Source organism: Triturus cristatus, chromosome 7, assembly GCF_964204655.1.
Source record: "Triturus cristatus chromosome 7, aTriCri1.1, whole genome shotgun sequence".
Lineage (NCBI taxonomy): Eukaryota > Metazoa > Chordata > Amphibia > Caudata > Salamandridae > Triturus > Triturus cristatus.
This window is the reverse complement of record NC_140590.1, coordinates 1860704575-1860729073: the sequence shown is the minus strand read 5'-3', so window position 1 is coordinate 1860729073 and position 24499 is coordinate 1860704575. Positions and strand designations below refer to the sequence as shown.

Below are 24499 nucleotides of genomic sequence, written 5' to 3'. Positions count from 1 at the left end.
CCCGCTACAGGACTGCCAAACTCGTAATCAGACCCTTGGTATTAGTGTAATCATGAAATAACCTTGCATGAGCACTTTTGAAGGAAGATGGTTGTATATATCAAATATTTTTCCACAACACTTTATGACCTATTGTTTTTGTTACATTGGTTTTGCAGAGTAACCCACTTGGATGATACAAGACCTAATCTCAGCACAAACTATAATTTGTATGAACAGGCACTTAAAAACAGGCGTTTCCTGCATTGACTTCACAATACAACCACCAGAGTCATTTGACAATTAGAATCTCATGTGCATGCGAGTTAACGTTATTTAAAATTGGATTTAACATGATTGTAATTATGAAATAACCTTGCACAACCCCTTTTTGGCCTCTTCTCCTCCGAGCCTTTTATAGAACACTGCCAGAATGAACAATAGTCCATTTTTTGGACCGTGATGGTTTAAATATTAGGCAGTGCACAAATTCTAGTGGTTGAAAAAAATCCTTTATTAACAACATTTTATGTTAATCATTAATTCAATGAATTTAACAGTACATGAATGATTTGTATTTCTAATTAATTGTTAATGTTGTATGGAAATGTAACATACACATGGCACTACTTCAACTGCGAAGTATGTTGTCAATGACCATTAAGGGTTCAACGTTTTTTTTAAAGGGGTGGCCGCTATTGTATTGGGTTGAGGAAGGCCATACACCGAAACGCATACCATCTGCACATTTAGGTAAAGTAGCTTAATTTTCACAAACTGGAGTGTTCTCCGTGTTTGCTTTCTAGGAGACTAAACAAGAGAAGTTTCCATTATATGTATGTGTGTGTGTGTGTGTGTATAGGTGTATGGATATATATATATATATATATATATATATATATATATATACCAAATGAGAAGCATCCAAAATTGGAGACCCACGCACATCGTGACTTCAACGCTTTATTTCATCAGGCAGCGCAGCAAACAACCTCGTGGACACAGGTCCATTTCTGCCATAATTTCCCTTACATGTTTCTGGCTATCTTCGGCCCTTGTTCACAGGGATGACTGGTTGGGAAAGGCAGCACACCAGTAGCTTATAATTAGGGCTCCCGGTTTTATGGTATTTATTTTTTTGCCATTTCCGTCTGTATTTATCCATATTTATTTTTCGGGCATTTCTTCTGTATTTATCCACATTTATTTTTGCCACTAGCAAAAGACAACGCTACAGCTAGTATTTTTCCACATTTATTTAAATGGACAATGCACACATGCGCTCAGTTTTTATTGGTCAACACTATATATTCACCTGAAAACTTTGCCATTTGCAAAATGTCCCAAATATGCTTAAAAGTGCTATCACAAGCCATTTGTCTCAGAGCCTTGCAGTTTCTGTCATACTGCCCCACAGAGAGAAACTCACACGGACTTCAACTGCAACCCAATTGTGCCCCACTAGCGCTAAAAGCTGTCCCTGGCCAGGTGTAACTAGAAACACCTAAATGGTGCTATTAGAAGTGCTGTATCCATAGCGGAGGATGTACAATGTGAGTTTAAGAGGGCCGCACTGCGCCAGACGGCTGCCTCTATGTGTCAGAACACAGCGCTCCTGTTTCGAGTTCCCTCCCGGCTCACAGCCCGGTCTGCTGTCTGCATTCCCACACCCCCCTCCCCTCTCGAGATATCCAGGTGTCAAGCACCGGCTCTGCATCCCCAGAGGCAGCTGCTGCCTCCCAGACCTGCTAATTCCATCAGGGAGCAGAGTCCCATCCTGTCACCAAATGCTCCATTGCTGTAATCGTCACAACATGGTGCAAGAGCCACAACTCACACCACAATGCTGTGAATAGAGGCTCCTAATCTGACTCTGGCAGGGGCTCTAAAAGGGGTGAAATAAAACCAACGCCTCATTAACCTTTCAAAGACATCTGAAGTACTCGGCAGCTCTGTGTGTGCCCGGGAAGCTTTCTCAGCCCGGGCTGACACCTCTTAACCCTTTAAGGAGGGGGGAGACACCAGACGGCAGCAGAGCAACATTTACTAGTATTTTCCCGTTTTTTATATATAAATACAGATGAAGGAAAACTTGTTTTCTGTCTGTATTTATATGTAAAAATCCGTAAAAACGGAAAACCGGGAGCCCTACTTATAATGAATCACAAGCCCCAAACCACAAAGCAAAGCACTGACACGCCCGGGAGGCGGGGCTTGTGATTCATTATAAGCTACTGGTGTGCTGCCTTTCCCAACCAGCCATCCCTGTGAACAAGGGCCGAAGATAGCCAGAAACATGTAAGGGAAATTATGGCAGAAATGGACCTGTGTCCACGAGGTTGTTTGCTGCGCTGCCTGATGAAATAAAGCGTTGAAGTCACGATGTGCGTGGGTCTCCAATTTTGGATGCTTCTCATTTGGAATATTTAGCGGCCCATCCAGGTCACGGAGAATCCCCCCGCTGAAGTGCGGGTCCAGCGGTGTTACTACAAACAGCGCTGATGGAACAACGTGTGCGTTGTTTCGTCAGTGGAAAGACAGTGCAGTGGCAATCTATCTGTCACACAGTAACCCACTCTGGATTTTAAAACATAAGAAGTGGCAGCGGCACCGGTATTTTGATACTTACATCCGGAAACTACCAGTACCAAAAAGCAAAGCACTGACACGCCCGGGAGGCGGGGCTTGTGATTCATTATAAGCTACTGGTGTGCTGCCTTTCCCAACCAGCCATCCCTGTGAACAAGGGCCGAAGATAGCCAGAAACATGTAAGGGAAATTATGGCAGAAATGGACCTGTGTCCACGAGGTTGTTTGCTGCGCTGCCTGATGAAATAAAGCGTTGAAGTCACGATGTGCGTGGGTCTCCAATTTTGGATGCTTCTCATTTGGAATATATATATATATCTATATTGTTACTTTAACCTTTGATTTTTATTAGTGATGGCTGGTGGGAGGAACAGGTCCTCAAAGCCGTTCAAAGACTGCGTATGACACACTTTCTCCATTGGTGGAGATTCATTGATGACGTGTGCGTCATTTGGAAGGGGTCTGAGGCGTCTGCTCTAAAATTTGTTAGTGACATCAATTTGAATCTAACCTTTACTGCGCATATCAGTACTAGTTGTGTCCAATTTTTAGATGTTGAACTGTATATTAACAACAATACTATTGAAACCAAACTTTACAGAAAGAGTACCGCAGGCAATTCTATTTTGCATGCTAGTAGTGCTCATCCCACCATCTTATCTGCAGTATTCCATATAAAGAATTTCTGCGAATTAGAAGGATTTGCAGTTCTGAAATAGAGCTCAATTTATGTCAGGCAGATGCCTTTCAGAGATTTCTGGCAAGAGGTTACAAAGAGAAAGACTTAGAAGAAGCTCGAGTCAGGGCCAACAACATCAACAGGGAGGAATTCCTGCTGGACCAAACATCTGCAACAAGAGCTACTATTGTATCCTCTGGTCAGCTATCCAATACTGCGGACTTGGTTAATAACCACATACAGCTGTCAAGATAGACAGATAAGGAAGAATATTTACAGACACTGGCCGATCATTTTATCAGATCTGACATTATCACAGATCTTGCCTAGTCTTCCTACACTCACATTTAGACGCGCTTCCTCGATGAGGGATGCGCTGGTTAGAAATAGCCCAGAGGTGGTTGTGTCTAATACCTGGTTGTCACCAAGGTCAGGTTTTTGTAAATGTACAAGTTGTAGAGCCTGTAAGTTTGGGAAGAACACCACTGAGTATACCACTGCATTCGAGGAACTGACTGTTAAGATCCAGGGTCACTACACTTGTCGACCGGAGTTCGCAGTACATGCATTGGAGTGTACATGTCACCTCAAATACGTTGGAAGCTCCAAGCTTCAGGTTTTTAACAGAATTCTCCAACATTTAAGGGCGTTGGTTAACTCTGACCCCAAATACCCAGTGGCTCGCCACTTTAAACTTGTACATGACAATAACCTGAATGATTTAAGTTATTTTGTAATTGGATCTCTACCAAAGTCAGTTCGAGGAGGTAAAAGAGAAAAACTATTGCGGCAGCTGGAATCTCATTTCATTGTACTATTGGATACCAAGATGCCGAATGGCCTTAATACAGGGGAGGAGCTGTACAACTTTGTATAAAAATGTTTTTTATAAATGAACTTTTATTGGAAATGCTTAATTTTTCATACATTTTGTAATTTTTTATGAATTCTTTATGAAATCTTTAATGAATTTTTATGAATGTTTTAAAGATCATCATGAAACTTGTTTGGTACCGACTGTATAAATTTAAGATTAATTTAGTCAAGTTTGAGATTTCAATATCATTCTTGGTTTATCGCTAAATGTATGACCTGCTACAATTGATGGTCCTCATATACTTACTTCCTAGTGGAGGATTCTGACTCAGCAGCTTTTTCTATTTTCTTGATCTGAGATGATCATGTTTAACATCGTTGGATTGATTGATTATTTATTTATTTATTTTTTAACATTCATGGATACTCGAAGTTGAACCAGTTTACGTTGTTGATTTTGCACTCTTCATAATGTGACTATGCACTGGCACTTTATTCCTAGTGAATTAGGATATTTAGCTGTTGCCACGGTCTAAGATTTCTTGTTAAGCGTTTTGCATATATAGCGACTCTTGCACTTTTTTGCAGTTGCACTTTAGGGTTTTTTAATGAGCATGAATACAATAACACTATTTGGGACCCTCTAATTCATTGAACGACTGTTGTAATCTCATTGAAGAGGAAGGACTATGTTTTTGACTTTATGGTTCACTTTTGCTGTATTTGCAGCAGCCATCATATGTCTTTAACCCTCATCTTTACCGGTGTGTGTGTGTGTGTGTGTGTAGATATATATATGGCTAGTTGCACCCCAGGGACCCTCAGTATTCAAGGGGAGTTAATCCCCCAACTTAAAACGCGCCACAGGGTGTGTTTGCACAGTGGTGAAGGAAGGGGGCGTGGCCTGAGGTGACATGTCTGCAAACACGCCCTGTGGCGCGTTTTAAGTTAGAGAATTAATTCCTCCTCAATCCTGTGGGTCCCTGGGGGCCAACTAGCCCACCAGGTACCTCCAGTATGCGCCAGGGGTCTGTGTTGCAGAGAGGTGTTCAGAGGCTACGCCCCTTTTTACAACACTCTGCAACGCAGCTCCGTGGCGCTTACTGGAGGTACCTGGTGGGCTAGTTGGCCCCCAGGCACCCTCAGGATTGAGAAGGAATGAATTCCCCAACTTAAACCGTGCCACAGGATGTGTTTGCACACATGTGAACTCAGGCCCCGCCCCCTCTCTTCACCACTGTGCAAACGTGCCCTGTGGCGCGTTTTAAGTTGGGGGATTAACTTCCCTTGAATACTGAGGGTCCCTGGGGTGCAGCTAGCCCACCAGCTACCTCCAGTAAGCACCACAGAGCTGCGTTGTAGAGAGGTGTAAAAAGGGGCATGGCCTCAGACCACCTCTCTGCAACGCAGCCCCCTGGCGCATACTGGAGGTTTCTGGTGCGCTAGTTGGCCCCCAGGGACCCCCAGTATTCAAGGGGAATTCGTCCCCCCTCTGCAAACGCGCCAGGGAGCGCGTTTGCAGAGTGCTACAAGAAGGGGGCGTGGCCTCCGGCGCAATGCCGGTCTTTTTCTTTTTTTTTTGTTTAAGAAGGGGGGCTGTGTGGCCCCGCTTCTTTTCCTAATATTTTGACCCTGGGGACCCCCTCCCCAGGGCCTGCCCCTGTAATTATTTTATTTAAATAAAAAATTCGGGCAGGGGGCCGAGTGGCCCCCCTCCCAAGGCCATAATCGGCCCCAGGGACCTCATCCCCCGGGGCATGGCCATTTTTTCTAACTTTTTTCCATATAAAAAAATAATAATAATTTATATTTTGGGGAGGGGGCGAGTGGCCCCCCTCCCGGGCCACTTATAGCCCCGGGGACCATATCCCCCGGACTGGCCCTCTCCGTTGCGGACTGTGGGGTGGTCCCCAATCCCCCCACGGTCCCGCCGGCTCCCCGCCTCCTGCGGGAGCTGGCATTGCTTTTCCACACGGGGAGCTGCTAAGATGCATTTCCCCCTGTGGAAAAGCATTTTGCTTTGCTATTTGGAAGAGAGAGCAGGTTTCTTACTCTCTCTTCCAAGTAGCAAAGCAGTTTGCTATGACAGGGCGGGAGCCGCGGGGCTCCCGCCCTGCCATAGCAAACTACAGTGTCCCGGGGGTGGGCACCCCGGGACACTGCAGAAGCCGGCCCTGGGGGGTGGCGGTCCCCAGGGCCACAAAAAGGCTCCAGGAGGGGGGCCACGCAGCCCTCCTCCCATCTTTTACAAAGCCCCAGGGGGCGGTGGTCCCCAGGACTGGGAATCTTTAGTGCCCCGGGGAGGTGGCGGTCCCCGGGGCGTGTGGGTGGGTTTGAGCTCCCCCACACAGGGTATTTATTTATTTTTAAAAAGCCCCAGGGGTGGCGGTCCCCTGGGCTGAGGGGGGGCTGTGTGCCCCCCGCTATGTTAATAAATTGGAGCCCCGGGGGGTGGCGGTCCACGGGGCTTGGGGGGGCCTTAGAGGCCCCCCCACATTAAACTATTAAGCCCGGGGGGTGGCGGTCCCTAGGGTTGCGGGGGGGCCATGTGCCCCCCGCAATTATTCAGACTTTGCCCCAGGGGGTGGCAGTCCCCAGGGCAGTGTATTTTTATAATGCCCCCAGGATTTGGCCCCCCGGTATATATATATTCACTGAAAAAACCATAGGTTTCACACATGTTATAGTTAGCTGGACATTTCACTCGTAAAAAACCATTGAAATTCCCCCGTTATAGTTAGTGCAGGCAACTATAACTCACGCGACCGCAATCCTCTGCTGATGCTAATACTGTATTTAGACACTTATTTGCCCATGTCTTCTTCCATTAAATTTTAGCTATACATATATTACAAATATTTTTTTTTCATAAAGACACATATGTCATCAGCAGAGGATTGCACCGCGTGCCCACGTTACGCTCGATGGGCCATGTACGCACGATGCGCTTCGCGCACCGTCCGCACACGGAGGACATATTATGCGCTTCGTTGTGAAAGGTTACCTTTGGCACACGGGGTGGGGAAAATGTGGATATTATTTTTTTTTTTAGTTATTTTTGACCGTACGCGTACGGTAAGCGCAATCGGCGTTTTAAAAAAAAAAACAAAAAAATTGAATTTTTGGCCTTGGGGGTTCTTTTGGGACACCCTAACCATGGCTATGTGGTTAGGAGCTGTCTAGCCTGCCCCTTTTCATGTTATCCAACTTTGTTTTTCCGTGCGCGCACAGTGAGCACGCGGTGCGCTTTGCGCACCGCACGCCCACTTTACGCAGTTAGTGCCGTGCACGCACGGTGGGCACGCGGTGCGCTACGCGCCCACGTTACGCTGGATGGGCCATGTACGCACCATGCGCTTCGCGCACCGTCCGCACACGGAGGACATATTATGCGCTTCGTTGTGAAAGGTTATCTATTAATTGTTCGTTGAAACAATATGCCATGCGCAAAAGGTGTCCTTCGGGCACCTTTGGCACACGGGGTGGGGAAAATGTGGATATTCCTTTTTTTTTTTTTAGTTATTTTTTACCGTACGCGTACGGTAAGCGCAATCGGCGTTTTAAAAAAAAAAAAAAAAAATTTTTGGCCTTGGGGGTTCTTTTGGGACACCCTAACCATGGCTATGTGGTTAGGAGCTGTCTAGCCTGCCCCTTTTCATGTTATCCAACTTTGTTTTTCCTCCCCCCCTCAGAGTGCGAGAGAGAATATGGCGGCCGACACTTCCTGGTTTTGACCGATTCGAATGTTTACTAAGATCTAACAGCCAATCAGAATCGCGCTCGCGCACGGCACCGTACGCGTACGGTAAGCTTACCGTAAGCGCACGGTAAGCGCACGGTAAGCTGCCACAGATATATATATTGATTTAAATGCTATTTTCTCAGGAACTACTGAACAGATTTACACCAGACCTACAAAAGGCACTTCCTTGACCTGTAGACTACCTCTCTGCCAAATTTCAAGTAACTCTGTTAAGCCGTTCGGGCTGTAGCTGTGTCTAAAGGTCCTATGGAAAAATGCATTGGGAAAACGCGTTTTGGGACCCCCCTTTTTTCTCAGCTCCCGCTTGACGAATCCCCCCGAGATTTTCAGGGTAGGAGCGGAGCGTAGCGCCCCATTAGTTTTGAGGATTCGTCGACCGGCGCCAAAGTTATTCAAAATAGAATGTTGCGGTTTTCCTATGGAAACAGGGTCCTAACTATAACTACCTACTGGCGACCGCCAGTAGGTAATATATATATATATATATATATATATATATATATATATATATATATATATATCTCCAGCTCCAAGGTTGCACCGAAGACCAAGGCACTCAGAGGCGGGTGCTCCTTGTGGCAGTGCTCCACGTGAAAATCAATGCTCCCAGACTCACGCACCTTTCAGTAAAAGTCCAGCACTCGGGGGGTCGCTTCACAGATGTTTTATTAAGCCACACAAGAAAACAGACGCGTTTCGGAAATTCCTTCGTCAGTGTTTACAGTTATCGCGGTGTGGCAGCGTTTTTAAGTTTACGTGCACGTGATTAGGAAAGTGACATCTGTAGTCAAGAACTACTTGAGTTAACCTGTGAAAGTGGCGGCCATCTTTACATGGTATATCGTGTATACATTGATGCATGGCAACTTGTGTATAGCAGCCCTCTCTCTGTCCCAACATCAATTATGTTATATCAATATTAATAATACATTGTCTGCTATCGTCCTTAAAAGCTTTTCATTATGAAAATCAATTTTAACATAGCTCGCCACCAGCTTTAGTGGGTCAGTCGTAAACATAGCACCGTGTATCGGTGAAGACAGAGTTTGACCATCAATCAATCAGTACAATGCTATCATAATTATATGCTTTTCATTATGAATATCAATTTTTTGACATGGCTCGCCACCAGCTTTAGTGGGTCGGTCGTAAGCATAACACCGTATATCGGTGAAATCGGAGTATGACCATCAATCAATACTAAATAGTACATTGTCTGCTATCGTGATTATAAGCTTCCCCACTATGGATCGATAATGACAATAACGATTATAAGCGAGAGGATTTGGATTCATGGCTAGCCATGCATCACTACATCTACCATGACACTGCCAACTTTCAACAATATATTGTACAAGAGAACTGGAGGAACGTCCTGTTAGATCGAATAGGATCAGCTTCCTAAATGCACTGTGAGTTCCTCTGCGCTATTAAGTCCTTTAGGTGCCTTAGTCTGTAAATCGATGATGTAACGGGATTCTAATCTACGCAGCTTCAGAACCCTGTCTCCACCTCTAACGTTTATAGGGACATGGTCCACCCCAAAATATTGCAACAGCTCCCTGTTGCTTTGATGTTTAATTGCAAAGTGCCTGGCCACAGGATAATTTGCATCCTTGTTTACTATGACTCGTTGATGTTCAAGAATGCGTAACTTTACATTATTGATGGTGCTTCCAATGTATCTAAGTCCGCCTAGGACAGACTAGACAGTACACAACATGTGATGTAGAACATGTAATGAATTTTTTGATCATTTTCTGTTGTGTGACACCTGAGATGTTATATGTGAGGACTCTTTTGCTATTGGCACAAGCCCTACATTTTCCACATGGGAAGAAGCCTTTCATCTCTTTCAGAGTCCCTGTCTTAGATGTAATTGGTGACAGATGGCTCTGGACTAATCTGTCCTTCAATGATCTTGCTTTGCGGAAAGTAATTAAAGGTCCAGAGGGAATATCTTTACCTATTACTAAATCCGTTTGGAGGATATGCCAGTTCTTTTGTAGCATTCTTCTTAGAGAATTTGCATCCTCCGAATATGTGGTAATCATACGGAAGGTACTTGTATCTGGATCTACATTGTCCCTTGCCTTTACTTTTTCTTGTACTTCTTTACTTTTAAAAAGCCCTTTACGGGGAATTCTCTGTCCTTTCTTATATGTAGTCTGTAACAGACTCAGATCGTAACCTCTCGTACTGAATCTAGCCATGCAGCCAATAGCTGCTCTCTCAAAATCTTTATCACAGGAACAATTGCGTTTCAAGAGAAGGAGTTAACCGTAAGGTATGCTGTTGATTAATTGGGGATGATGGCGGCTATCGGCATGCAGAATCGAATTGCCCGCCGTGGGTTTCCTGAACAGTTCGGTCTCTAATCTGCCATCCTTTGCATACACTCTGAGATCTAAATAGTTCACTGCCGTTGAACTGATGTCATATGTAAATCTCAGATTCAGATCGTTATCATTTAATTCATGGATGAACTCCTTCGCTTGTTCGACAGAACCCCTCCACACCAGGAAGAGGTTGTCGATATATCTATGCCACACGACCACATGTTTTGCCCATTTCTCCCTACTGCCAGACAGGGCCACCTGCTTCTCCCACCAGCCTACGAACAAATTCGCATAGCTAGGGGCGAAGCAGGTGCCCATTGCTGTACCGGAGACTTGTCTAAACAACTCATCTTGAAATAAAAAAATGTTGTTGAAAAGACAGAATTCAATAAATTCAATCAGCATAAGACTGTGTGTCAAAAACTTCAGTGATCTTTTGTCTAAAAAGTATTTCACCGCTTCAATACCTTGTCTATGATCTATGCACGTATAAAGACTAGTTATGTCTAAGGTCATAAGTACAAAAGTTGATTCCCATTGCATTTATCAATTTGGATGATAAAGTCCTTAGTGTCTTTTACGTAAGAAGGGAGTTGTAAGACAAACTGAAAAAGGAAAGAGTCAATGTATCTCGACAGATTCTCTGTCAGACCTCTCTTAGACGAGACGATCGGCCTCCCCCGTGGATCAACCTGATTTTTATGGATCTTCGGGAGCTGATAAAAGGTCGGCAACACAGGATCGTTGTTTCTCAAAAATAGGAATTCATCAGTGTCCAACATAGATTGGTCACGCCATCTATTAATGAGGTCATGAAACATTGAGATACTCTTTTGATATTGTTCTCTCGTTATATATATATATATATATATATATATATATATATATTCCACACAGCAGGTTCTCTAAGCCTTTCCAACAGAGCGCACTCATGAGCCATCTGCTTTTTTCCAAGCAAAATCTTAAGTTTATTTTGTTTCTTTACTGCATCAAAGTAGACAAACGCGTTTCGGCGTAACCGCCTTCGTCAGTGTCAACTCGATATCTTTTACCTTGTGAATTTAAATAAAGATGTGCTATACAACTCATGAACATAGAAAGTGACTCGTGATTCATAAAAATAAAAGAAAGCATGAACAAAAGAGTACACAGAGAGAAATTACGTTTCAGTGGCGGCCATCTTATAACGGTCTGTTTAGCCATTAATAAAACAAACATATATAGTGTTGCCAATGCAATCCTCCATCCTTGATATTATTAATACAAGACGAAATCAATCTATGCCAAACACATTTAAAATGGTTTCTCCAATCACGGTTTTTCGCCTTGGTCATCAATTAACCTAACTTTATCATAAGCGGAAATTCTACTCCCGTTTTTAGATCTCCCATGTTTCAGACCTTTATCCAAGCCCTCTTAGCCTCATTCCGCCCTGTATGGGCCCACTTCGTAATTCTATTTCTCTCCTTATTCCTATTTGCATATTTTACTTTCTGGGCATTAATAACAATAAGCACAAATTCCATTGACAATCCTTTGTATGTATTTACATGTTTCGTTCCAATTAACATTTCTCAACTGTTACATTTAGTACTAGTCAGTAATTAGCCATACCTGAATTTTAACATCCCATAACCCAAAATCTCAAGAACATACTTTTACCTCCAACTAGAACCCAGCTTTAGCCTATATGCACCCACATCTCTTCTTCATTATTAAGTCCTCTCTGTATTTTTGTTTGGAGCTTGATAATGTATTTGGATTCTAGGATACGTAATTTTTTCACATGGTCCCCTCCTCTCTCAGATTTAACAATCTGATCAAGGCAGAAGAAAGTGAGAAGATTACTGTTACTGTTGTGTTCCATCTCAAAATGGCGTGCAACAGGATAGTTATGATCTCTGTTGTTTATTGCCCTAAGATGCTCTAGGACTCTCTTTTTCGTGGGATGGATCGTACTGCCCACATATTGCTTGCCACATGGGCACACCAAACAGTAGACTGTATAGTCTGAGTTACAATTTAGAAGTTTGGTGATGGGGTTTTTTCCCTTTTTCCCTTTTTCCCCGGTATCAGGTAGTCTTTTACTTGATGGCTGTTTTTGCATGCTTTGCATTTCATGCAGGGAAAAAACCCTTGATGGCTATTATTTTTTTCTGTTTTGATTGATAGTGACTTCTTACCAAATGATCTTTAAGGGAACTCCCTCTTCTATATGTTACTAAAGGATTGTCAGTTAGTACTTTCCCCACTACATTATCAGATTTCAGTATTTTCCAATTCCTTCTGAGAATCTGAAACACTTGTGGTGATTTCTCAGTGAAATTGGTAATAATCCTGATTTTCTCATCTCTACTTTTTTCCTTGTCCACGAGTAGTTGTTTTCTCTCTGTGGCGTTGCATTGGGATTCAGCTTTATCTAATATGCCTTTGCAATAGCCTCTTTTCTGGAATCTTAATTTGGCCTGACTGATAGTCTTTTTACATTCTAAGTTAGTGGAACAATTACGTTTCATCCTAAAAAATTCACCTAGGGGAATATTGTTGACCACACTTCTCGGGTGACAGCTCCCTGCATGCAGGATGGTATTTCCTGCCGTTGGCTTTCGATAGAGAGCTGTTTGTATGTTACTTCCTTCAATATATACCCTCAGATCCAGGTAAACAACCTCTTCCTTACTAATACAGCTGGTAAATTGTAAGTTTTGATCATTCACATTTAGGGCTTTGATAAACTCTTCTGCATCGCTCTGCGGACTGCGCCACAGGATGAAATGATCATCGATGTACCGCGTCCACAGAGCGATGTTGTCCATTCATTTCTCATTGGTACCAGTCCAGGCCACGTGCTTCTCCCACCAGCCCACGAACAAGTTAGCGTAACTGGGGGCGAAACACGTTCCCATCGCCGTACCTTGCTTTTGTAAGTAAAGTTGTCCTGAAAATACAAAAATATTGTGAGTTAAACAAAACTCAGTCAGTTCCATCAACATTGAACTATGTTTGCGATATTTCAATGGTCTCTTCTCTAGAAAGAAGCTAATTGCTTGTAAGCCTTTTGCATGATTGATAGATGTATATAAACTGACAATGTCCAATGTTATCAACAACATGTCAGGTTCCCATGTTATGCCTTCTATAATACGTAAAAAGTCTTTTGTGTCACGTAAATATGAGGTCAAATCTCTCACCATGGGAGAGATAAAATGATCAATGTATACTGAAGTATTTTCCAGCAAACTGTTTTTGGATGATACGATCCGTCGCCCCGGAGGCCATACTTTACTCTTATGCACTTTGGGCAAATGATATAAAGTTGCCAATTCCGGATGTTCATATATATATATACTCATATACACATATACAGTTATTCAAAGAAAAAACAAAGGCTAAAGTAACGTTATAGTTACGTGTGATGCCAGAATTGTTTTTGGTTAAAAAAAACCTTAGAAATTCACAGAAAAAAACAAAGGTTAAAATAAGATTATATTTAGGTGAATATGTGAGTGTTAACATTAATGTTCCGAACTAAAAAAGCAGAAATTCACCAGTTATAGTTAGCTGAACTATCTATAAGTGCGCCCCTGCCATGCACTGCTTATCACCTCACATATTACATCTCTTATAACTTGTTCTATGACATCATTTATGGGATCACTGATGACATCTCCAATTACATTACTGATGATATAATTCAACCAGTGGCTTAGTTTGTTTCATAGTTTAAATTGTGGCAGGTAGCTATCATATTACTTTTCTACCTAATTTTGTACAGCCAATGTCCAGCTAATGGGTGGAAGTGTTTAAAAAAAGGTGTGTGCTCCTAATGCCCCTTGGGTGTGTAGAGGTTTTTAACAGGTTATAAATCTTTGCGTTGTAACTCTGTGTGCAGGTGACAGTTGACAACTTGTCTTCAGCATGTTCAATACAAGTTTACATACTATATACTAAGTATTGTAAGTGGCATTGAGTTATTCGAATCTTTCCAACATGACACTTTCTACATAACATAGAAGACTGTGTACACCAGGTACTAACCTATGCACATGTACTTCTTTTGCTTCAGAAGGTGAGTTATCTAAACCGTAAAGTGTTCACTACAGGATTAAGGATTCAGGTAGTATAATCTTTAGTACTTTCAAACTGTGGTTATTTTAAGTTAATATTGACTTTTTTGATAAGTTTTGCATAGAGTGTACACTGTTCTTAGTAGATTCCTTTTAATGCTCTGTAGTGTATTTTTCACGAGAGTTGCGGTGTCTGCAAACAGTGTGGTACAGAATAAACTCTCTTCATAGAGGAAACACTGTTTACAGTACCCACTTTTCTGTTCATATCAACTTAATTTCTCAGTGTAGGTTCGGTGATTGTGAGGAGTTTGATACAGATACCAGCTGTCCATAGTAGAGCTTTATTTTAGAACAGACATTGAGTCTTTTGAGGAACTTTCTCTGAAAACTTGTATACATATTGAACACCAAGTGCAATGAGGGTTTGCCATATATCTGTGTTTGATTGTTAATGTGATCTAGCCTTCCTGTGGAGTGTATGGTATAGGGCCAATGTTGCACATGGCACTTGCTTGCTAAACCTAAGGGAGTTGTGTCTATGATGGCATTAATGATGCTTCATATTATTCCGAGCTATTTTGTACTTACCTTCAGGCCCCTAATGCTATACTAGGTTATAGAGTAATGTGTACCAAAGAGGCTTGAATGATGTCATCAGTGATGTTATCAGTGATGTAATTTGAGATATCATCAGTGATATAATAAATTATGTGATGTACATGACACCTGATTGATGTTATATGTGAGGTCATAAGCAGTGCATGGCATGGACACAAGTTATAATTAGCTCTGCTACTTATAACTGGTGGATTTCTGTGGTTTTCTGAATTCAAAACGTTGATGTTGTCACTGACATATTAGCCTAACTATGGTACTTTAACCTATGTTTTTTCAGTGAGTTTCTAAGTTTTGTTTAAAAACAAAAACAGATCTTTTTATCACACCTAACTATAACATTACTTTAACTTTTGGTTTTTTATTGAATTTTTGTGTGTGTAAAGCAATAAATTATTACCATATGTAAAGCCAACCTCCACTGCCTTTGGCTGTGCTGGGTGAGGGGTTGGCAACAGGGCCTGGCCTGTGGGTAAGCCCTGTGGCCAACCCACTAGGAGGCAACCAACACCCCTGCAGGTAGCCAACCTCATGCGGCACAAAGTCTTTCGCTGCATGTTGTGTGGGGTTGATGACACAGCCTGGCTTACAGCTAGGCCCTGACTCCAACACACCGCAGGCATCCATCATGAGGCAATCCAGCTCCCAACTCCCCTCAGGCAGCCAACCCCACGTTGTGCATAGCCTTTGGCTGTGCGCAGAGGGGGTTGATCACAGGGCTTGGCCTGCTGCCCTGCACTGTGGCCAAACCCCCAGCAGGATGCAAACCCCGCACCATGCACAGTCTTTGCCAAGTGCAGCGTAAGATTCGCATCGGGTCCTGGGGACCCTATCCCATGGGCCAAAACATATATATTATGGGGAGGGGGCATACAGCCCCCACCCCAACTCTTAATTGGCCCCAGGGACCCCATCCCCGGTGCCAAATACAATTAAACAGGGAAGGAGGGCATTCTGCCCCTCCAGCCTTGGGCCCTAGGGACCCCATCCCCATGGGGCCAAATATAAAAAAGGGAAGGGAGGCATATGGCCCCCCTCCCCAAGCCTCATTAGGCCCTGGGGACCCAATCCCACAGCCTTATGTATATTAAAGTAGAGGAGGGCCATGTACCCTCCTCCCTGAGCCTTATTAGTCCCCGGGGACCCTATCCCAAGGGCCGTATTTTTTCTTTAAAGGGGAGCAGGGATATGTGGTTGTGATTGTCATCTGTACTCCTACCACTCGTAGATAGTTTCCTCCTTTTTATTTTAATTCATGAATTGTTCCCCTTTACTTCATCTGCTTACCTCTTATTATATTTTTGGAAGCACGTTTCCTTTGCTTCGTTTAGTTCTCAACTTTCTCTCCCATTTTAGCATTTTTCTTATGCACATTGTCGGCAAATCCCTATGACAAACGCCTACTGTGAAAGACCTCAGTTTGTCTTTTTTTCTTCTTTCCAGGGTCATAGATTGATACTACAGGGTTCCAAATCCCTGGTGAAGCCAAAACGTACTCAGCCTTGGCAGAAGCAATGTGTGGAATCCAGGGTCACCTAAGCCAACAGGTAATGACTGAAGCAGAATCTTTCTCCTTCTTGGTGACCACCATCACAGTGGGAGAACTGCAAGTGGGAGGGGTTTTGTTAAAATTAGTTCCTTCTGTGTCTGAGGTGATAGCAATATGTTCTGAGCATAAACCAGTCACCATGCTTTTCAAGCTTACACCCGGAGGACTCCACATGTCACATCCTTGAAGGGTCAAGGTAGGTGTCACACTTCCCATGACTCTGTGCACTTGCGCAATGCGAGGTCGAACTGAGGTGCCAGACACCATTTGTGCCTTTGTTGGAAGCTATTATTAGAAACGTGTCATACGACCTTTCCTTTCCACATACTAAATATCTTGCTTGTGCAATTGCCAGAAGCATCAATTGGTATTTTAGGATATTGTTACATTGGGATTAACTGAAGAAGAACAGGTTGTCAAGAAGACTTTGGAAAGAAAAAGAGTTTAAAATGTTTTGCTTGACTTGAGTGGAAGCAATAGAGTCAGGCAGAATTGAATTTAAAAAGAATCTGACATTTGAAGTCAGTTTTGGGAATTAAGAAATAAAGAAGTCATTTACACTGAATTCAAGGTATTGCCTGATATATGGTGTAAAAATCAGAAAAAGTGATGTTGTGAGATGACATATTTTCAGTGAAATCGTAATTGCAGCAGTTGACACAGTGTCCCATTATATATTTATCTTTAAACTGGAGGAGGTGGGTATTAAAGGGAAAGCACAAAAGTGTTGTAAGTCTTAGTTTTATGATCGGCACTAAGCAATACAGTTTCCACCTTTTCAGTCTGTGTTCAAAAAGGTGAGGAGGGACGTCCCTCAAGGATCTTTCTTGAGTCTGACATTGTTCACTGTTTATCTACGCCCCCTCACGCTGTTAATTAGCGGGCCGTTGCTAATACGAGGAGACATTTTCGGAGTGCTCACCTGCTGTGTATCCTGTTCCCCGGGGCAGCCTTCCCTGTGACGCCTGAATCTCCCTCCCGCCGTCGCAGGACAAACGCGACCGCTGTGTGGGGGGAGACGCTTGGGAAAACTACATCTCCCATGATCCTTGGCACCCCGGAAGTGCCGCATTTTCGCGCCTGAAGGCGCTACAAAACTGACGCCGCCCTTGGCAGAGCGGGGGCCGTTGCTAATACGAGGAGACATTTTCGGAGTGCTCACCTGCTGTGTATCCTGTTCCCCGGGGCAGCCTTCCCTGTGACGCCTGAATCTCCCTCCCGCCGTCGCAGGACAAACGCGACCGCTGTGTGGGGGGAGACGCTTGGGAAAACTACATCTCCCATGATCCTTGGCACCCCGGAAGTGCCGCATTTTCGCGCCTGAAGGCGCTACAAAACTGACGCCGCCCTCCGCTTCGCGGGACGCGCGCGGGCGCAGCCGGGCTAAGCCCGGGCAAAGGGCGGGCCCTCTTAGGCCCTCAGAGGCCTGAGGAGACTGGACTGGGCCAGGGACGCTGGTCGTTTCTTCGGACAAACTTCGGACACTGTAAGCACACTATTGCCAATTCTTACTATTACTCGGACAGTTAGGCAATAGTGTTATATGTAGATGTGGGTTAATTTTACATACACAATAGATGCTATTATCCCCCATCCATTGCAGTAATAGGAATTTTATTGACTAACTATTACAAATGTTATGGTATTTAGTTAAATAAGTTTAATAACAAAAAAAAAAAATTTTTTTTTTTTTTTTTTTGTTTTTTTCCGTTATTATCCAATCGTGTTTAGCTGCCTATACCATATTGATATAATGTCACGTGAAACCAGAAGTAGTAAAGCTGCGTCAGGTAGTTCCAAATTAACTGGAACCTTAGATGATTTTATAGTTCGTACAAATACACTGATAGATCAGGGTATTGTTCTTATGGAAAGGAGGGTCTCCCAAGATCTTGCCCAAGCAAAAAGGTCATCAATGGGCCACATTGCCACAGTTCGCACTCCAACACGAACTCTTGAGAATAATACTATCAATTCTAACACACGGCTTATTAATGCAGAGGTTCACGGTATAACAATGACACCCTCTGATACTCAAGATTGTAATACTCCTGATCCACAAGGTTTGACTATTATAGAAAGCACCTTGCCAGCCCCTCAGCCAGAAAACCAGACAGTAAACATTAATACCTCAAGAAAAGGGATAAGGGAGGGAGCAATTCCCCAAAAAATTACAAATAGACGATTAAATAAAAAATATCCCGCTACTAAACCTATTAAGGCTTCTAAGTCAGGAAAGTGCAAAGAAAATAATATATCTAATGCAAGAGGGTCAAGGGAAGGCAAGGGCCAAGAACAGGGGAAAGGAGGAGCTGCCCCTAAGACACTACCTATGAACATTGTAGACGACAGCTTTCTAGATAACTCCTTAGCTGACATTTTATCTGTTAATCTATCAGCTGAAAGTACAGGTACAAACATAGGGAAAGAAGACTCCCTTATATCGACCTTGTCAAAAATATTTAAGACCCTGCTCATTCCTATAGAAGAAAGACTAATTGGGATAGAAAAACAACTTATAGAACTGAGGAAAGAGAAAAAAGAAGAATATACTAGCAATCAAAAAAAGGTAATGCAGGCTCCAGCCCCTATTAGCAATGTACAGGTATCAAAAATACTCGACAATGACATTGAAAAGGAAAGGAATACAGCCCTAAAGGTCTCTACCAACAATCCCATCATTATTGATGTAGATGAAAATAGTGCAAAGTCCTTACCAACATGTGAAACAGCTAAAAAGTTGACTCCTTGTAGTATCTCTACAAATAATAACGACATCACGCACATAGAAAAGCGCAGGAATATTAATTTACCTCCTGAAGCATGTGATTACGTAGTTATTCTAACTGGGGTTCCGGAACTAGGCTCATCAGTCTTAGAACCTTATGTGGCGCTTAAAAACAAAGTGTCACATTGGCTGAATAACAATCATCCATTACCACCAACAATAAGAAGCAATATCTTAATGGTAGAGAGGGTCCCCTGGGTAGGCTATAACAGGAAAAAAATACAAGGGGACTGTGTGATTGTATCATTTGAGGACCCTCGGACAGTAGGACATATCTGTTCGGGAGTCCCAAGGAATAATGGTTCACCGATTGTAGCAAGACCCTTGGCTTATTTCTATCCACCAACGGAACACCAAGATAATGCATGGAGTTGGTTAAGGAACCCAAATCCTGATAGGGGTGGAATAGGGTGTGAATTTTTCAGGAATACATATCCTAAAAGATGGGAAAGGGAGGGGGAAGATGGCTGGACTCTAGTACAACGTAGGGCAGGGAGGCCCCAACATGCCAACTCTCAGTATCACAGAGAATGGATGGGCCCACAGTACACTCAACCCTTAATTTCCTGTTATAATAGGTTTAGTGGACTGGAGGGCATTGATTGACTCCAAGCACATGGGGAAGGACACAAATCCACACTCTGTTCATTTGTCTCATCCGTAAATTCATCCGTGGCTTTAATAAGTCCCCTTAGGACACCTGATTGTTTAAATGGTTCACTTCAATTATTATCAACTGGTATACAGGGGGGAAATATTATACCAAAAAAAAAACCCTTGGAAGCTCCTGAACCCACATCCAAAGTGGAACAAACAAAGCATCAAGAGGCAAACGATCCTATTAGTAATAGTTTAGAAACACCGAGAAGATTAGGTAAACCTTCATCGGCTGCTAACTGCAGCTCTAACCAAGGCCCTTCTATGGCCAGGATTGTTTCATGGAACGTTGCAGGAGTAGGTTCAAAAACAAGTGACCCCGAATGGAACCTTTACATAAACTCCTTTGAAATATGTGTTCTACAAGAAACATGGGCTACGACAGCTAGACATAGGGTTGGATATAGAACGTATCAGCTGGAAGCAGTCCCATCAGTAAGAGGTCGTCCATCAGGAGGGCTAATAATATGGGTTAGTGTGTCCATTAATATAGCCATACAGCAATTAAGAACCGATTCCTTAGATATACTCGGTTTAAAAATGGTTACCATTGATAATCGGATGATTTATCTTTTTAATGTATATAATCGACCATGCCCATCATATAAGGAGTCACCATGTATTGACAAACTAGAATCAATACTGGATTCGCTAGACCCGGAAACAAGCACGATAATATGTGGGGATATGAACTGCAACTTTGAACCCATTGCCGGAATGAATAAATTGTATGAGGATGAAGATAATGCTAATGGCATACCATCCTTATCTAGTAATGGGACAGTTGCAGGTTCTACCCTAGCTTTCCAAATTACAAGGGTACTGGTAAGTCATGGACTGAGGGCATGTAACGGGCGTTTTCCTTCTGATAGTCCCAAGGCACCTACTTTTACGAGACGTAATTGCCAAAGCATAATTGATTACGTTATTATTTCCATGGACTTGTGGCCATATATAAATGACTTGATGGTCAAAGATAGATTTGATAGTGATCACCATTCCTTGGAAGTTAGCTTTGCAAAGTGCTTAATGCTGGGTCAGGAAGTAGATGAGGGAGGACATCAACCTGTCCCAGATAATGTTATGTTAAGTAATAACCGTCGGTCCGTTAAATGGGCATACATACTGGGACAAGAAGATCTAGTGGCAAATATTTATAATTGCCTTACTAATGTATTTGATATCTATAATCCCTCCGAAAGCGAACCCGGTTTATTTCTTAAATTACATAAAGAGTTCTTTAATGAACTACTAGAACTCATGACTAGAAGACCAAAAAAAGGAATGGGTGCAGTAAAGCTGCAGCCTACAGGCAAACCATGGTTCAACAAAGAATGCCGGAAAGCAAAATCAGCTTTGATAGACTCGGTCAAAAGTAAAAATGCTATGGCAATTAAAGAAAATAGGAAATTATATAATAAGGTCCTGGTCAATGCAAAGTGTTCATGGGACGAGGAATTATGGTCCGACATGCTGATGGCAGCTAAAATGAAGGACCAAAAGCTATTTTGGGAAACAGTGGTTAAGGGTAATCAAAGAGAGAAAGGTTCGAGAGAAGTTTATCTCAATGAAGCAACCTGGATTGACCATTTCACGAACCTGTACGCCGCCCAAGGGACTGTTAATGCAGCGCAGGAAGATCATGCTGTGTTGCCCACAGAGGCTGAATCTACACTTATAGTATTTGATTTGGTGGAAACAAAATTAGCTATCCACTCTGTTAAATATGGGAAAGCTCCTGGGCTGGACAAAGTACCAGGTGATCTGTTCAAGCATGAACTAGATGTCTGGGTTCCTTACCTTAATCATCTGTGCAACATTGTTGCTGCCGGGGAGACAATTCCGGACACATGGAACGGGGCGGAAATCATTACTATTTTTAAAAAGGGCGATAGAAGCAATCCTGCTAACTATCGTCCCATAAGTCTTTTAGATATTACCCAAAAAATTTATGCTAGGCATATACTAAACCGCATAAATACCTGGTTGGAAGAAGAACAAATCTTAACGAAATTTCAGGCAGGTTTCAGAGTAAAAACAGGAACCATCGACCAAGTCCTAAGGCTCTGTTGTCTGTATTGGAAATATGTCGTTATTCGTAAAGGTCATTTGTATGTGGCATTCGTAGACTTACGGGCCGCATTTGACCTTATACCGCGAGATCTTTTATGGGAATCATTGAAATCCCAGGGGATCCCGCTAGGACTACTAAAATTGGTTATTGGACTACATATGGACAACTATGCAAAGGTGAGGTGGGGTCCTACTGGGGAACTTACAAAAGCTATCCCCATAAAAAGAGGAGTACGCCAGGGATGTGTACTGGCGCCAACCCTATTCTCCCTGTTTGTCAATGATATACCATCTTACATGGAGTGTAGTGAAAACGACGCTCCAAGACTAGGGGGTGAACGGGTTTCTTCCCTTTTGTTTGCAGATGACACCATTCTCATTTCCCAAACACCACGGGGCCTTCAAAATTTGTTAAATAGATTCCAGTCGTACTGTTCCTTGAAGGGCCTAGAAATTAATACAAAAAAAACGAAATACATGGCACTGAGCCCACATAGGAACTTCAAGAAAAATTTAATGTTAAATGGACAGAAGCTTGATTATGTGCAGAATTTTATATATCTAGGTGTCTCTATAGACTCTTCCTTAGCTTGGAGACCGCAGCTAGAAAAGAATAAGATCATCTTCAAACAAAACTGTCTACCAATTCTTAAGAGACACAACGAATGTTTGAATAAGGCAGTGACCCCTGCGATAGAGATTTTTAAGTATAAAGTCCAATCAGCAGTATTATATGGGGCGGAAATATGGGGTCCTGTATGTAGACATACATTTGAAAACCTGGAGAACAAGTTTCTTAGGGGGTTGATAAAAATACCTACAAATACCCCTTTAATACCACTTCTTTTGGATCTAAACCTGAAACGAACAGATCAACACGCAATATTGAGACCATTATTGCTGTGGGTTAGATTGTGGACGACCCCAGAACTAGTTAATTACAAGAATGGCCTGAAAGAAGTTATGGATCTCGACGATTGCAATAAAGTTTATTGGTTCAAGCATGTAAGAATCTGGTTAGGCATAATTGGATTAGCCCATTTTTGGAATGATCCTGAGGCTATGAATTCGTGCTCCAAGAAAATTGTTAAATTATCTTTCTGGTCATATGTGAGCAACGAATTAGTATATGCAAGAATTCATGGACCGCTAACTGAAAACTTCCTATTGTTTAAGGATGTTGCATCTTTTGAACCTTTTTTAGACGAGATCCATCCGCCTTTATCAAAAACCTTGTACCTAAAATTTAGATATGGTACCCTTAGAACTAAGGCCTTTGAAAAAAGCTGGGCGAAATCAGGAAGTGATCTCTGTCTTTCATGTATTCATGGTACTAAGGAAGATGATTTACACATACTTCTATTCTGCTCCAGCTATGTAACACCAAGGAAAAAGTGGATAGTACCACTCTGCCATAAAATAGCCTCTAGATCCTATAAGGAGGCTGGCAGAATTTTAAAAACTGACACCAGCCAGGTGATAGTTTTTGGAGTTAGTAGGTTTCTTCTTGCTGCTAATTTTATTAGAATAAAGTTGGGTCTACATTTTTAAAGTAAAAGATAAATGGAGGAGATACATTATTTGATATTTTTAAATAGGATCATGATACTAAAACATGTAATTGTTGCTTCATTATTTTCCAACTAGGTATATGTGGTTGTTGCTTTTTATGAATTTCATACGAATTTTTAAGAATTCCTTTTATATAAAAAATGCCCTAGCGGTTACTGATTTAATACTATTTTAATAGTTTTTAAATTATATTTATTGTTAAATTGTATTTTTAACCTTGTAAATTTTCCGCCCGGGTAAAATGTGTTTGACAAAGATTATGAAATTAGACATTGTATACATGGACGCTATGGATATATACGAATAGGTTAGCTTTTTATTTACTGCTATTTTTATTATTTTTTTCTTTTGTGCTAGCAAATGTCAAAATGTAAGATAACAAATGTTCTATTGCTCTTTTATGACACAAATGCGTCGAAATAAAGATTTAAATGAATGAAATGAATTACATCTCACGGAGTAAAATTTATGAACTATGCGGATGGTACATAATTGATGTATCCATTGATTACACAGCCCCTGACCCATTGACCATCTTTTATAGGTGTATGAGGGACGGTTCATCTTGGCGATTCACAAATTCCCTGCAATTCAATGGGAACAAAACTAAAATCTTGTGTTGCTCCAGTGGCAGAACCTTAGGAGTGTACCCTTCTGATTGATGGCCTTTATCGGGGGACCCCTTGCCCTCGACATCATTGGTATTTAGGATTTTATTTATTTTATTCATTGTTATTTACACTGATAGTAGAGAGGGAGTACGCATTCTACTAATTTTCCTCCTTTCCCTCCCACCAAAAGTTTTCTTCTTCTGCTGATATTATATCATTTTTGCACATATTATTGCTGCAGGAGTTTATATTGACAGTAAGTTGGTCTAAAAAAAGAAGTATTATTAAAAAAAAAAAATTGAGTAGACATAGTAAAAACAATTGATTGAATCTCACGCGTCTGTTGTCCAGTAACTAAACAGTGCGATGAGGGCAACAGTTGCAAATCATCATTAAACC

At 42.1% G+C, this 24499-nt stretch overlaps 1 protein-coding gene across 2 annotated transcripts in view; it reads left to right on the top strand.

Annotated features, from left to right (window-relative positions):
• The window catches only part of LOC146813500 (uncharacterized), a 49993-nt gene that overhangs the window by 9655 nt on the left and 15839 nt on the right, over window positions 1-24499 (top strand). For both annotated transcript variants that reach the window (XM_085620281.1, XM_085620282.1), the window contains exon 2: window positions 16294-16397. The gene's annotated coding sequence lies outside the window, so the exon portion shown is untranslated. The remainder of the gene's footprint in view (window positions 1-16293; window positions 16398-24499) is intronic.